The 17,236-nt window shown below is 27.2% G+C and overlaps 1 protein-coding gene and 1 long non-coding RNA gene across 3 annotated transcripts in view; both read left to right on the forward strand.

Annotated features, from left to right (window-relative positions):
* Positions 1–17,236, forward strand: part of LOC100883617 (uncharacterized) — a 46,307-nt gene that overhangs the window by 25,451 nt on the left and 3,620 nt on the right. The gene's annotated exons all lie outside the window — the stretch shown is intronic.
* LOC143265093 (uncharacterized) lies at positions 15,932–17,179 on the forward strand. The gene is made up of 3 exons (XR_013039260.1): positions 15,932–16,589; positions 16,661–16,778; positions 16,881–17,179. It is a non-coding gene; the product is annotated as an uncharacterized LOC143265093 (long non-coding RNA).

Consider the following 17,236-nt stretch of genomic DNA (forward strand, 5'->3'; position numbering starts at 1 on the left):
TGTGGAATATTTTGGTGAAGTTTGATGGTAAAATATTGAGAGAGTGCGTATATAGCGGTCACATATCTAGCGTTCGTATATCTGGCTGTCGCATATGCAGCGTTCTCATATATGGCGCTCACATATCTAGCACTCATTCTTAAAGTTTTGTGGTACGATATGATGAAACATAATCTCATTTAAATACGTTCTGACAATTTTACTTTCTGAAAATATTCCAGTATGGAAAGTTTAATTTTGACAATGAAGAACTTGATATATTTTAATAATATCCAAAATCTTCTCTTTCAAAAAATTTCTTGATACAGAAAACAATTAAAAACAGTCTTTTCGTAAAATTACCATTTTTGAATGATGGTAAACAATTATAAAATTGTAAACAGTTATAAACTCTCGGTATAAAATGTTTCTATTTTATACAAAAGTTTAGTCTCGTTATCAAAAGTTTACAAAGTTTCGAGTTTTCGCCATTGCAAAAAGTTCGTCGCACAAAGTATTACAGGCAGGAACAACGGAGGAACTTAAAAAGTGGTGTCTTACTTGCTGAAGCACATGTTCATAACTCTTGTTCATCGCAACGATGGCAGTTTGAATAATGCATCGAGTGAACGAGCATATCAGAAACGAAACGGTTCGTTTGAATAATTGAAAAATCGTACGTGCAAGTTTTCCTAGTCTGGCGAGTTGGTTGCGTTTTTGGAAAATTCACGACGAAGTTTAAGTTACATAACCTGGGGAATTAACTAGAATAGTATTTAGCTGAAAATACTTATTGACTGAAGAAATATTTAGATGAAAATTGTTTATTGACTGAAAAAAATATTAAACTGAAAAACATTTTTTGACTAGAAATTTATTAAGTTATAGAATACTTGTTGACTAAAAAAAAGTACTTCGCTAAAACATATTTAACTGAAAATTGTTTTTGTCGACTGAAAAAAATATTGAACTAAGAAATGTTTGTTGACTAGAAAATTATTAAGCAATAAAATATTTGTTATCTGGAAAAGTACTTCACTGTAGAATATTTAACATAAAAATTGATTGAAAAATTATTAAACTTGCTTTATTAACGACATTTACCTAACCTGGTTAATTTTATAAAATAATATAATGACTACAATATAAATTAATAGAAAATTATAATATTTACAATATAATACTTAGAACGACAATTTTACTAATTATTTAATTATGCAGATTAAAAAATAATACAGAATGTATCCATAAAATACATGAATTAAAAATAATACATGGTGTTTCTATAAAATACATACACAAATATTATAAGAACATTAAACATAAAAAGAATAGTACAAATATTTAGTAAAGTCATACTCATTTATTTAAGAAATAATTATCAACTAGAAATAAATAATTTTAGAGAAGCGACGAAATTAAATGAGTAAATATTTATAAGACATAAAAACAGGGGACAGGAATTCAATTAACTCCAACCGGTGGACTAATAAGCTGAAAAAGGAGATCAACATATTAAATCAGATTAGTTGTAAATTTGATTCTCTCGAGCCACGTGCGATTGGACAACTAAGTCGACGGATCATTGACGCATTCTTAAATGGCGGCTATACGGAAATACAAAGAATGTGTTGCAATTTCTTACGCAATGAATTGTTCAACTTTCCTACAAATTTTCTTGCGTTTTTGTATTTAGCTGCGTTTACGAATTGCAATTTTAAACTAATTAAACGAATTAACATGAAAATTATTTAATTGAATTTAATTATTATTTATTTAGTTAGTTAAACGAATAAGAATAAAAATTATTTAGTTTAATTTAATCATGTAGTAGAATTATTATTTATTTATTTATTTAATTGAACAAATTAACATAAAAATTATTTAGTTTAATTTAATCATGTAGTAGAATTATTATTTATTTATTTATTTATTTAATTGAACAAATTAACATAAAAATTATTTAAGTTAATTTAATCATGCGATTCAATTATGATTTATTTATTTAATTATTTAAACAAATTAAAATGGTTTAATTTGTCTAATTTTTGCAACTTGATTAATTACTTCTAACTGTTTTCAAATTTTTCATTCCTACAAGGTGATAACGACGATAAATACTACTTGCTATTGCTAAATACCATTTATTACAGTAATAAATTTTAATTTACTGTTTAAATCGCCTGTGACAGGAGCTTTGACTGTAATAAGTCTTACTCCAATTTTTAATACCCCTCAATTTGGAATTGTGTTATAATTATCATTTGCATAATTGAGAATTACTGAATACAAAATTGACATAACGTTTTAACTACCTTTAAATTACCGGTGAATACAGTCAAAATATTAACTAGTATTTATTGCAAATTAATAAAGTATTTCTTCTAAATGAGTTACGAAATAACAGATGAATGCAGATGTAAAGCATTGTTTTAACGCCATACTTGCACACTGTGTATTTTCGGAATACCAAAGTCTAATGGCGGCCACTTAACCCTAGATTTACGGACATTTACGACTTCTATTTAAACTGAAACTAAATTACAAAAATAAATAAAGGATACGTAAACTAGCTTATAAAATTGATCTCGACGAAGGTCATTTTGACAAAAGCTTCTTAATTTTCGTAATTGAAAATAGGGAATCTAAGATCCGTCATTTTCACGGGTTCCGTAAAGTGTCAAGCTGGCTAAAGTATGAAATCAAATATTTATCGCGAGACTTTTGCAAAGTTTAAATGAGTTGTTCCAGGCTGAGGAGGATTAACTTTGTTGTTCATTTTTTGAACAAGTGATTAAATACCGACTTTGACCGCCATTTTGTGCATTAGTTAACAGCCATGTTCAGGGTACAAAATAATGGCGGTCATTTAGATGGACCGAAGTCCGAAATACTTGCGACGTTTTGTGAACTTAAAATGAATCGTTAGAATATTTGATAAATATTGAAATATTAGTATTGAATTAATAGGATAAATATATTGCTCTTTACTTGTTGCATGAGCGATTAAATAAACACTGACTTTGACCGCCATTTTGTGAATTTATAGTAACCTTGTTTAGAGCAGAATTTAAACACAGTAAAATTTGAATGAAATATCTGTTATGAATTACCATTTAGGGAACTTAAAATGTTGAATTATGAAAATAATTATTAAAAATATATTGAATATTTATTAGTATTGAATTAGCAGAAACTTTGCCATTCATTTTTCAGATACAGTCAGTAATTAAACAGACACTTATCTTGACTACCATTTTCTGTATTTATTAACGATAGCAGCCATTTTATATTCAAGTTAAAAACCGCTAATGGCCATTTAAGCAAAGCAATTTTGTTACAGCTACTTCTTCTATGCACAAGTGCTAATAGCGAAAGATTAACGAAAGCGAAAGAAGGTTTGTGTAAGAAATCTTGATTTATGTAGCGAGGGAAACATTTTAGGGACGGTTTTGATCGGGTTCTCGCGATAGAAAGAACCGGAAGGAGATAGGCGACTGATGGGAAACGCGGTGTTTGTCACGGTCCGAGGGAACTTCCGGTTAGACACGTGCCACGAGGATCGCGTCCCTTTTTAATTAGCATCATAAGGGCTGGACGCGTGCTCGTCGAAGACACCTCTTTTTTTTTATCCGTTACTGGAAACCGTCTGTGCCCCCGTTTCATGAAACAACCGTTAATGCAAATTTAATCGTTCATCGTCGCGATTTCTTTCGACCGATTATTTTCTTCAATTTTCTGCACGACATATTTTACATTTAAAAACGTAAATTTATTAAAAATTTGTTAATTAGAAAGTTTGGAAAATTGATAAATTGGAAAGTTGGAAAATGTAAGAAGTGAAGAATTGAAGAATTGAAGAATTGAAGAATTGAAGAATTCAGGAATTGTAGAATTGAAAAACTGAAGAACTGAGGAATTGAAGAATTGAAGAACTGAGGAATTGAAGAATTGTAGAATTGAGGAATTGAAGAATTGAGGAATTAAAGAATTGAGGAATTGAAGAATTGTAGAATTGAGGAATTTAAGAATTGTAGAATTGCAGAATTGAGGAATTGAAGAATTAAGGAATTGAGGAATTGAGGAATTGAAGAATTGTAGAATTGAAGAACTGAAGAATTGAAGAATTGAAGAACTGAGGAATTGAAGAATTGTAGAATTGAGGAATTGAAGAATTGAGGAATTGAAGAATTGAGGAATTAAAGAATTGTAGAATTGAGGAATTTAAGAATTGTAGAATTGCAGAATTGAGGAATTGAAGAATTAAGGAATTGAGGAATTGAGGAATTGAGGAACTGAGGAATTGAGAAACTGAGGAATTGAGGAATTGAGGAATTGAGGAATTGAGGAATTGAAGAATTATAGAATTGAAGAACTGAGGAATTGAAAAATTGAAGAATTGAAGAATTTTAGAATTGAAGAATTTTAGAATTGAAGAAATGAAGAAATGAAAAATTGAAGGAATGAAAAATTGAAGGAATGAAAAATTCTAAAATTCTCAAATTCTGAAATTCCAAAATTCTCAAATTCCAAACTTCTCAAGTTCCAAAATTCTCAAATTCCAAAATTCTCAAATTCCAAAACTCTCCAATTCCAACATTCTCAAATTCCAAAGCTCTCAAATTCCAAAACTCTCCAATTCCAAAATTCTCAAATTCCAAAATTCTCCAATTCCAAAATTCTCAAATTCCAAAATTCTCAAATTCCAAAATTCTCAAATTCCAAAATTCTCAAATTCCGACATTCTCAAATTCCAAAACTCTCAAATTCCAAACTTCGCAAGTTCTAAAATTCTCAAATTCCAAAACTCTCCAATTGCAACATTCTCAAATTCCAAAACTCTCCAATTTCAAAATTCTCAAATTCCAAAACTCTCCAATTCCAACATTCTCAAATTCCAAAGCTCTCAAATTCCAAAGCTCTCAAATTCCAAAACTCTCCAATTCCAAAACTCTCCAATTCCAAAATTCTCAAATTCCAAAATTCCAAAATTCTCAAATTCTAAAACTCTCAAATCCCAAAATTCTCAAATTCCAAAATTCTCAAATTCTAAAATTCCAAAATTCTCAAATTGTAAAATTCCAAAGTCTCAAAATTCTAAAATTCTAAAATTCCAAAACTCAAAAATCGTAAAATTTCCCCAAAACCACCAACCTCAAAAATCCTCCTACTGAAATAAAAACAAAATAATCGAACCGTAAGTTTGCTATATAAAAAATAATCTAGTCAACGAAAAGTTTTCCCGTGCGTTATAAATTCTGGTCTGAAACTCGTTCGCGACAAATCGTTTGGAACTAGACGTCGCATAATTAGCAACTAGATAAAATACATCGTTAGTATTGCGTAACGTAACCCTGGCGGCGTACAATATTGCACACTTGCAGCGTTTTTTAAGCGAATCAGCTTTTTCAATGCGCCTCTGCTTTTCACGGCACATCGTGTCGATAAAAGCAGCCTTGACAGATAATTGCGCTTAATTACTCGAGAATTATAAAAATATGGTATGAACGGATGTCGAATTTTAATAACTCGATGAAAAGCGTAACGGATACAGTTTATTAGAATGTTCGATAATTTTACAACGTTCTCTGCCATTTTTGTCAAATTCTATTAAATTTAATTGATTATTAATTTTATGTAAACAGTTTTTGATGATAATGGGAGGTCTAATTAAATTTCGTGTCGTTTTCGATGATTTGGGTTGATTGATGTTAATTTTAGTTGGAGATTAATTTTAATGTAAACAATGTTTATGGTAATGGATATTTTAATCGAAGTTCGTAACGTTTTCAATGGTTTTGAGTTATTAATATTGATTTTAATTGATGATGAATATTTATGTAAACAATTTTGATGATTATGAGACTTCTAATTGCATTTAGTGTCGTTTAAAATGATTTTGGGTAGTTAAAGTTAATTTTAGTCGACGATTAATTTTAGTGTTAACAATGTTTATGATAATGAAACTTTCGATTGAATCACGTGTTTCATGTTTAATGTGACATTTAGTATTTGCATTTATTAAATGATAGTTAATCATTTTATTCGTATTAGAAGTACAGTTACGATATTTTTAAGAGAACCTTGATATTATTATGTACTGAGATTTATTAAATGTCGTAAATATTGTACGTTAAGGTTAGGTTATGACCGCCATTTTATATGCTCTTTACAAAACCGCCATTTTGAATATAAAATGAACATATAAAAAATAATATGTATAAAATATAAAAAATAATAATATATGACACTAAAAATATCCTAACAAAATTAATATACAATTAAAAAACCTTGATTTAATAAAAAGTAAAAATCCTAACCTAAAATATTTCATTAAAGGAAAATTGAAACTATTATTAATACATATTCTACTGAAATTATTTTCAATTTTTGTTTAACAATCTTTAACTTTGAATTTTTATTTCATTATTTTTAATATTTACTTTTTATTTAACAATCTTCAATCTTGAATTTTTAGCATTTATTTAAAAATCTTTCATCTTTAATTTTTATTTAACAATCTTTAATCTTCATTTTTTATTTAACAAGTTTTAATTTAAAATTTTTATTTAATACTTCTCAATCATTCATTTTCAATTTTTGTTCAACAATCTTTAACCATCAATTTTTGTTTAATAATCTTCACTTTTTAATATTCATTTAACAATCTTTAACCTTCAGTTTTTATTTAACTATCTTTATCTTTTAATTTTTATTTCATAATTGTTAATATTTATTTTTTATTTATCAATCTTTATCTTTTAATTTTTATTTCTTAATTGTTAATATTTATTTTTTATTTATCAATCTTTAGTTTTTAACATTTATTTAAAAATCTTCAATCTTGAATTTTTATTTAACAATCTTTAATCTTCATTTTTTATTTAACAAGTTTTAATTTAAAATTTTTATTTGTTACTCTTCAGTCATTAATTTTTAATTTTTGTTCAACAATCTTTGTTTAATAATCTTCACTTTTCAATATTCATTTAACAATCTTTAACCTTCACTTTTTATTTAACAATCTTTATCTTTTAATTTTTATTTCATAATTGTTAATATTCATTTTTTATTTATCAATCTTTAATTTTTAACATTTATTTAATAATCTTTAATTTTTAACGTTTATTTAAAAATCTTCAATCTTTAATTTTTATTTAACAGTCTTTAATTTTCATTTTTTATTTAACAAGTTTTAATTTAAAATTTTTATTTGTTACTCTTCAGTCATTAATTTTTAATTTTTGTTCAACAATCTTTGTTTAATAATCTTCACTTTTCAATATTCATTTAACAATCTTTAACCTTCAGTTTTTATTTAACAATCTTTATCTTTTAATTTTTATTTCATAATTGTTAATATTTATTTTTTATTTATCAATCTTTAATTTTTAACATTTATTTAATAATCTTTAGTTTTTAACATTTATTTAAAAATCTTCAATCTTGAATTTTTATTTAAAAATCTTTAATCTTCATTTTTTATTTAAAAATCTTTAATCTTGAATTTTTATTTAAAAATCTTTAATCTTGAATTTTTATTTAAAAATCAATAATCTTCAATTTTTATTTAATAATTTTCAGTCTTCGTTGTTTATTTGAAAGTCTTTAATCTCTAACTTTACCCTGAAAATCTTTAGTCTTCAATTTCTATTTAACAGTCTCCAATCATTAATTTTTATTTGAAAGCCCGTAGTCTCAAATTACAAACATTCCGCGCATTATTTTTAGAAGTTTGTGATTATCTCGAATACATTTTGTTAAACCACAATTTTCTTCCATGTCGTTAAACGGCTACCAATTACATTTAATCGATAATAGAAAGTTTCCTTCGACGTCGAAGCAAATTGTTTTTAACAAACCTTGCAGAACGAAAAATGATTTTAACTCGTTTTACTAAATGGTTTTGGAGATATGACAACTATAATCTAACCCTGCCATAACGTTTAACAGATAAAACGATGACAGAAGCATTAATTAACTATCGCTTTGTAAAGTCGTAAAATTTTAAAAATTCTATTTTATAATTTTTCGTGTTTTGAAATGAGATAAAAATTGTACTTCTACATTTTCAATTTTTCAAAATAAAATCAAAATTGCATTTCTATAATTTTAATTTCTCAAATTGAAACAAAAATTGTATTTCTACATTTTTAATTTTTTAAAATGAAATAAAGATCGTATTTTTACATTTTCAATTTCTCAAAATAAAATTAAAATTGCATTTCTATAATTTTAATTTCTCAAATTGAAACAAAATTTGTATTTCTACATTTTTAATTTTTTAAAATGAAATAAAGATTGTATTTTTATATTTTCAATTTTTCAAAGTAAAATCAAAATTGCATTTCTATAATTTTAATTTTTCAAATTGAAACAAAAATTATATTTCTACATTTTTAATCTTTTAAAATGAAATAAAGATCGTATTTTTATATTTTCAATTTTTTAAAATAAAATCAAAATTGCATTTCTATAATTTTAATTTTTCAAATTGAAACAAAAATTGTATTTCTACATTTTTAATTTTTTAAAATGAAATAAAGATCGTATTTTTACATTTTCAATTTTTCAAAGTAAAATCAAAATTGCATTTCTATAATTTTAATTTTTCAAATTGAAACAAAAATTGTATTTCTACATTTTTAATTTTTTAGAATGAAATAAAGATTGTATTTTTACATTTTCAATTTTTCAAAATAAAATCAAAATTGCATTTCTATAATTTTAATTTTTCAAATTGAAACAAAAATTGCATTTCTATAATTTTAATTTTTCAAATTGAAACAAAAATTGTATTTCTACATTTTTAATTTTTGATAATAAAATAATTTTATTTTTAAAATTGTAATAATTGTAAATAAATTTGTAATTCGAAATTAAAGAAGTTTAAAAGCAAAAAATTATAAAAAATCAAATTGTAAGATGCGTAAACAAAAAAAGTAATTATTCGTAATAAAAAAGTGTTCAATAAAGAGTTCCACATGATCGAATCATAGTAAAATGCGAAATGAAACAGTATACTAGTAATCTTTCCGAGTAATAATTAGCAGCGCGGTTGAAATGATGGTCACACAAGTTGTAAATTGTTTGCTGTACGTTTTTGTGACGAAAACTTACCCCATCAATAATTCCCATGGGAAATACGGCACACCTTATCGCCACCCCATGTGAACTGTTCATCTCTTTCTCAATTTACAACTTTGTGTCAGATTTCTCTTCAATAAATAAATCAATACATTAATTATTCAATTATTATATATGTATTAATAAAAATGTTCCATTTAAATATTTGTCTCTTGTTAGTGGTAGACTGTTACTAATATTGATAAATATTATTAAAAAATATATAATATAAAATATGAAATGTAAAATGTAAAACATAAAAGATAAAAATACAAAAATGCAAAAATATAAAAATTGTAAATATTGTAACTCTTATTGTAGTTGCATAATATCAAAAAATATTTTCAATTAATTTATTTCAATCTTGAATAGCAAAAAAATATTAACAATTAATTTATTCTAATTTGAAATGACAATACTAACTATTTAGTACATAAAATAATATAAAATTCACTTATTTCACTGTACTTCAGAAAATTAATAGTTATTTTATGTACAAAATAAAATACAAAGAAATACATCATCGAACATGAAAAAAAAAATACCAATAAATCGGTGCAATTATTTTAAAAGTAAGAATAATTTTTTCAACAGAAAATTGATCGTTTACGATGAACAATTGATAAAGAAATTTGCTGCACGATTGCGAAACGATTGAAGAAGAAAAGAAGTAGAAGCAGGAATCTAAGTTTATGGATATTTACGATAGCCTTCCTTTTTCCCATGATACGTTGTTATTGTAGAAAATTGCACCGCAATGCACGAGGAAGTACTCTTTCTCTGATCGAATTGTGTGTATCGAGGAATCCTATGGTCATCTATGAATGATTTTGATCGCAAATTCCTGGTGATTTCGAGCAGCAATCTATTATATCAGTTTGCCAGCGTAATAACAGAAACGATTTTACGAACAATTCTTTTCTCAATTTTCGCTGATAGAGTAGTTTTTCTTTGAAAGTATAAGTTTTGTATTGAAAGGGGTAGATTTTAATTGGTTTTGGGAATACAGAATTGAAATTTTAATTTTGTTATTTAAAATTTTATAATTTAGTAGTTTGATAGATTAATAGTTTAGGTATTCGATCACTTGGGACTATATTAATTTTATACTAATAATTGATAATTTAATAACTTGAGGAAGACTTGATTTAAATCTTGATAACCTAACAATTGATAACTAATAACTTGATAACTGACAGCTTGGTAACTAACGTCTTGATAACTGACAACTTAGTAACTGACAACTTGATAGCTGAGAACTTGATTAGTGTTAATTTGGTAATTGTTAATATGATTTACTTTAATATCATTTACTAGTTATTGATAACTTCATAAATCGAATAACTGACAACTTGATATTTAACAACTCGATAACTGATAACTTCGTTACTGTTAACTTGACACTTGTTAATTTTATAACTGACAGCTTGGTAAATGACAACTTGATGACCGATAACTTGATTACTGCTAAATAGGTAATTGTTAACTTGATAAATGATAACTTGATAACTGATAACTTGATAACTGATAACTTTGTTACTGTTAACTTTGTAATTGTTAACTTTATAACATGATAAACTTGATAATTGATAACTTTTTTACTGTTATCTTAGTAATTGTTAACTTGATAACTGTCAACTTGATAACTGACAACTTGATAAATGATAACTTGATACCTGATAACTTCATTACTGTTAACTTGGTAATTGTTAACTTTATAACTTAATAAACTTGATAACTGACAACTTGATAATTGATAACTTGATACCTGATAACTTCATTACTGTTAACTTGGTAATTGTTATCTTTATAACTTGATAAACTTGATAACTGATAACTTTCTTACTGTTGACTTGGTAATTGTTAACATGATAACTGACAGCTTGATAACTAACAGTTTGATAACTAATAACTTGGTTACTGTTAACTAGGTAATTGTTAACTTTATAACTTGATAAACTTGATAACTGACAACTTAATAATTGATAACTTGATACCTGATAACTTCATTACTGTTAACTTGGTAATTGTTAATTTTATAACTAGATAAACTTCATAACTAATAACTTTGTTATTGGTAACTTGGTAATTGTTAACTTGATAACTTGATAACTTGATAAACTTGATAACTGACAACTTGATAATTGATAACTTGATACCTGATAACTTCATTACTGTTAACTTGGTAATTGTTAACTTTATAACTTGATAAACTTGATAACTGATAACTTTCTTACTGTTGACTTGGTAATTGTTAACATGATAACTGACAGCTTGATAACTAACAACTTGATAACTACTAACTTGGTTGCTGTTAACTAGGTAATTGTTAACTTTATAACTTGATAAACTTGATAACTGATAACTTTCTTACTGTTGACTTGGTAATTGTTAACATGATAACTGACAGCTTGATAACTAACAACTTGATAACTATTAACTTGGTTGCTGTTAACTAGGTAATTGTTAATTTTATAACTTAATAAACTTGATAACTGACAACTTGATAATTGATAACTTAATACCTGATAACTTCATTACTGTTAACTTGGTAATTGTTAATTTTATAACTAGATAAACTTCATAACTAATAACTTTGTTATTGTTAACTTGATAACTTGATAAACTTGACAACTGACAATTTCATAACAGACAACTTGATAAATGACAACTTAATACCTAACAACTTGATACCTTAATAACTTACTAATTGAATAACTTTACATCTTAATATCTTGATAACTTGATAACTTGATAACTTAAAAATTCAAAAACATGACAGCCTAATCATCTAAAAATAAAAAAATCCACAAATCTAAAAGTTAAAAACATCACTCTTCTACAGATTTGTTAATTTCCCAATTTATTAACTAAAAAACCTGAAATCCTATAGATCTATAAACTAAACCGGCGATGTAGCAGAAGTCATATAAAATAAAATAACGCCTAATATAACAAAAGCCTAATATAACCCTCGTCGTACAAAACAGAATTATACACCTAAAGTCTATAAAATTATCAAGAAACTGTATAAAGTGACTGAAAACAAAGATATTACTCTATCGCCGTTATCTCTTCCGATATCCTCCCGAGGTATTAAACGAGAGAAGAAAATAACTTCCAACCGCGAAGTATACGCTCGTTGTTCTTTTTTCTCGACAACAACGCGGTAATCCACGCGACGCCATTACATGAAGTTCATTAAGCGATCGCTGCATAATTAAACAGGGTGGGCTGCTACCAAAACACACGCACGACGGACGCACACGTTGACCAAGGTATCCGGTGCTATCATTAAAATCGGCCACGAAGTAAACGTTTCAGACGGTAAATATTTAAGTCGACCGGTAAGGGCTCAGTAATGAGAGTCGAGATGGATCGATATGGACACGTATAAAACGACCACGTACGGGTATAATAGTATATATACCAGTTCGCGTTCATCGGTCGCCGGCATTCCCGATAAATTTATTTTCCTAACAATATTCCGTTTATCTCGATCGAAGTCGAACGGTGGCTGCAAGACTCCGGCGTCTACCTTTGATGTTCGGGAGACCCTTTAAATTGGTTATAGCGCGCGAAATTTAAATCGAATTTTAGAAATCTATCGCCACTTTCTGTATGTTACTAATACTTCTGAAGTATTTGCATCGATCAGCGTTAGAAAAGAAAGGTGTATACTAGAATGATTACAAAGTATATTTGAATATATACAGAAGTTATTATTACAAATAAATTATAAAAAGACGAAATTATTACAAAATACGGATGAATACAGAGAACTGACAAAATATTTATTACAAGTACCGGTGAATACAGTCAAAATATTAACTAGTATTTATTGCAAATTAATAAAGTGTTTCTTCTAAATGAATTACGAAATGACAGATGAATGCAGATGTAAAGCATTGTTTTAACGCCATACTTGCACACTGTGTATTTTCGGAATACCGAAGTCTAATGGCGGCCACTTATCCCTAGATTTACGGACATTTACGACTTCTATTTAAACTGAAACTAAATTACAAAAATAAATAAAGGATAGGTAAACTAGCTTATAAAATTGATATCGACGAAGGTCATTTTGACAAAAGCTTCTTAATTTTCGTAATTGAAAATAGGAAATCTAAGATCCGTCATTTTCACGGGTTCCGTAAAGTGTCAAGCTGGCTAAAGTATGAAATCAAATATTTATCGCGGGACTTTTGCAAAGTTTAAATGAGTTGTTCCAGGCTGAGGAGGATTAACTTCGTTGTTCATTTTTTGAACGAGTGATTAAATACCGACTTTGACCGCCATTTTGTGCATTAGTTGACAGCCATGTTGAGGGTACAAAATAATGGCGGTCATTTAGATGGACCGAAGTCCGAAATACTTGTGACGTTTTGTGAACTTAAAATGAATCGTTAGAATATTTGATAAATATTGAAATATTAGTATTGAATTAATAGGATAAATATATTGCTCTTACTTGTTGCATGAGCAATTAAATAAACACTGACTTTGACCGCCATTTTGTGAATTTATAGTAACCTTGTTTAGAGCAGAATTTGAACACAGTAAAATTTGAATGAAATATCTGTTATGAATTACCATTTAGTGAACTTAAAATGTTGAATTATGAAAATAATTATTAAAAATATATTGAATATTTATTAGTATTGAATTAACAGAAACTTTGCTATTCATTTTTCAGACACAATCAGTAATTAAACAGGCACTTATCTTGTCTACCATTTTCTGTATTAATTAACGATAGTAGCCATTTTATATTTGAGTTAAAAACCGCTAATGGCCATTTAAGCAAACTAATTGCGTTTTACCGGTTTATGAACTTGTAATTGTCTCAGTATGAGATAAACACTTTGTTGTTCACCTTTTTGAGAAATATGTTTATTATGGAAACTTGGAAATAAATAAGTTTGTAATAATAAATTTATTGTTTCTTGTTGAAGATTTAACCATTTAAATAAACGAACTAAAATATAAGTTCTTAAAATATATTTCTTTTACATTATTCATATAACTTTTTCAGTACATTTCTTTTACATTATTTATATATTATTTTTTACATATATTTTTGTATATTACTTATATAATTTTTTACATATATTTCTTTTAAATTATTCACATAAATTTGTTAAATACAATTATTAATATAAGTCTTGAATTTGAGCACGTGTTTTCTTTCTGCGTAAATCGCGTCGAGTTTTTTCTCTTTTCCAACATTTTGGAAGGTGATCCCTGGACAGTGCGGCGGATAACAAAAAATGTGACGTGTGTATCCGTGAAATCGTATGCGGGTGACAGCATGATTAATGTTAAGTTGCAAACAGGCAATCAGAACCGAGTGGAGGCAAAAATTGTAATCGTTCCTTTCTGTTTGGCCAAATGTTTCTGTGTTGCAGTTCAGCTGATCGTTAACGGCCATTTATCGCGATGGAAAATTAAACAAAGCTGTAAATTCACTGATTTCTGCAGCTGAATTTGTTAAAGCTGTTTCGTTCATCGAATCGAATAAAATTAATTCGATTCGTTTAAATTGCAACGACATTTATACGAGAAATACTCAATAATTACTTTTAATACAATTTTTAATATTTTCTGTATAAATAAATTTATTAATTCAAAATAAATATTAATAGTTTTATAAATTAACATTTTTTCTGGAATAAATATACTTTTTAATACCCTAACTTTGTTACTTATTTCATATTTGAAATTGGCGGGAAACTTGACTATATAAATACTTATTTAGTTTCAAATAAAAATTCATAATAAAAATATTAAGGGAATATTGTAAATTCGTATTTAAAAAATTTATGATTTTATTGTAAAATAAAATTATGAGTTGAAGATGGAAAAAAGCGCGGGAAATTTGAAAAGGACGTTCAGAATGTTTTAGTAAAATATTATTATTGTTGATAGTAAATTTGAAATTTGTAAATGTCTTTATATTTCATATTTATAGATCACTCTTTTCGTTCATATTTAATTTTGCTATATAAACATTTTTGTTTCATAAACATGTAAACAATTTGTCCGTTACAGTAGGCCTTATAGTGAACAGTTGAAAGAGGTTTCGAATGACATTGCACTTCCGTCTCTAGACGTTTCTCTAATATGCAAAGTAGAATTCTTTCATCGACGATAGGTTGTATCTGTGATCGGAATATAAAGACACGATTCTATATCGTTTCTTCCTCCCTTCGCGAAACTTTCTGTTGCGAATGCCTCCGTTTTAAAAGAAACTTTGCAAATACTCGTTTAATTCCATTAACAAAACCTTGATATTACAGTTGTTATTTAACGATTTACGATAATACTATTGTGTTGTGTGTAATCAAAAGGTTCATACATATTTAAAAGTATTATATAATACACGTAATTGTATATATCTTGAATAAATATACACAAAACGTTTTACACGACTTTTAACAATTACAAACATTAATGGCTATAAACAACGTATCACGTACTTTACAATGCAGCTGTATTTTAAGATAATGTAAATATTTCGGAATAAATTAAATTTTATTTGTCACGGTTAATCACTTAAAACAGAACTCTTTGAAATTTGTAAACTTCGCTATCTTCATAAAGCACAACTTTGTATCTGCTTTTCATAATTTATAACTAAACGTTTTTATAAAATTTGCTATTTCTAACATTTCACCTAAAAAAACACGAAGAGAAATAATCTGATAATAAAATGTATAATACATAAAGAAAGAATAAAAAAGATTTATTATTTACATTCGAATTAAATTGTATATTTAAAAAAAATATATACAATTCGTTTAAAAATACTTTTACAAAATAACCAATTTAAATTTCGCGCCACGCCGTCCTAATCCGGTCGAATTATTTCGAAACTCCGGTCAGAAAGTGTCCGGAGTCAAGTACCGCCTCATCTATCAACGACACGGCCGTAAAAAGTGTCATGGAGTCAAATCTTCTTAGTGCTCGCCACATTTTAAATTGTACTACTGTCAAACAACCGCTATCCATTTAAATTAATCGAGCGTGGTCGTTCCCTATAACCGTTAACGGTATTGCCCTTCTTATCAATTAATCTGAAGCTGTGCGTCGTGTTGTGACACGTGTACGTCGCTTTTAATTTGCACGAAAATCATTTCGATAATGGCAGAAGAGCAGTCGAGTGGTGGTCGATGATGCTCGCGCAGACAACCATCTTTCATTAGTTGTAAAAGGGTTAGGCAGATCGGAAAGCGAGCGAACAATTACGATAATGGTATTTTTCCTCGCGTCGTTCTAACCTAACCTAACAAGCGTACCGGCGCTTGCGATAACAAAGCGTCATCAACGCCTCCGTGTTTTATCCATTGTTCGTATTTATAGCGAAGTCGATATGTCTGATGATATATCGATGCGAAATCGATGGCGAGCTAAATAGTTCGGCAACAGTGAAGAGGTTAGAGACAGACGTGACGTTAACTTCCTTATGTTTTCATTATTGGAAGGTACTTATTGTTTTTATCGTTTCTCTATGGTCTCGTGCTATTATTCCTTCCTTTTCGTATTGTCTCCGCAGGTGCAAATGATAGAATAATTGATACGGAAATAACTGCATAGATGTCGATTCGATGAGTAATTCCTCTCGGCAATTTGAGTGGAAACTTTTATCTCGCATATTGACGTGTAAGGATTTGGTATGAATTCATATTCTTGTTGATCTGTCATTTATTTTTTATAAATTATTACATCTAACACTTATTTTAGAGAACTATTGTAGGTCTGTCACTTATTTTCAGGGAACTATTATAGATCTGACATTTATTTTAAAGGAACTATTATAGATCTGTCATTTATTTTAAAGGAACTATTATAGACCTGTCACTTGTTTTAAGAAAAATATTATACAACTATTACTTATTTTAAGATAACTATTGTAGATCTGTTATGTTAGAAACAATATTATAATATAATTTTGTTAACCAATTTATCACTTATTTTAGGAAAATTGTTAATTTATCATAAATTACAAACTACAATAAATATATAGTTATATTATAAACTATAATAAATTTATAATAAATTATATAAAATTCAAGAAAGCTTGTTGAATGAAAAACAGATAAATACTATAAAAATTGTTTATTGAATATAT

This window comes from Megachile rotundata, chromosome 8, assembly GCF_050947335.1.
Source record: "Megachile rotundata isolate GNS110a chromosome 8, iyMegRotu1, whole genome shotgun sequence".
In the NCBI taxonomy this organism is placed as follows: domain Eukaryota; kingdom Metazoa; phylum Arthropoda; class Insecta; order Hymenoptera; family Megachilidae; genus Megachile; species Megachile rotundata.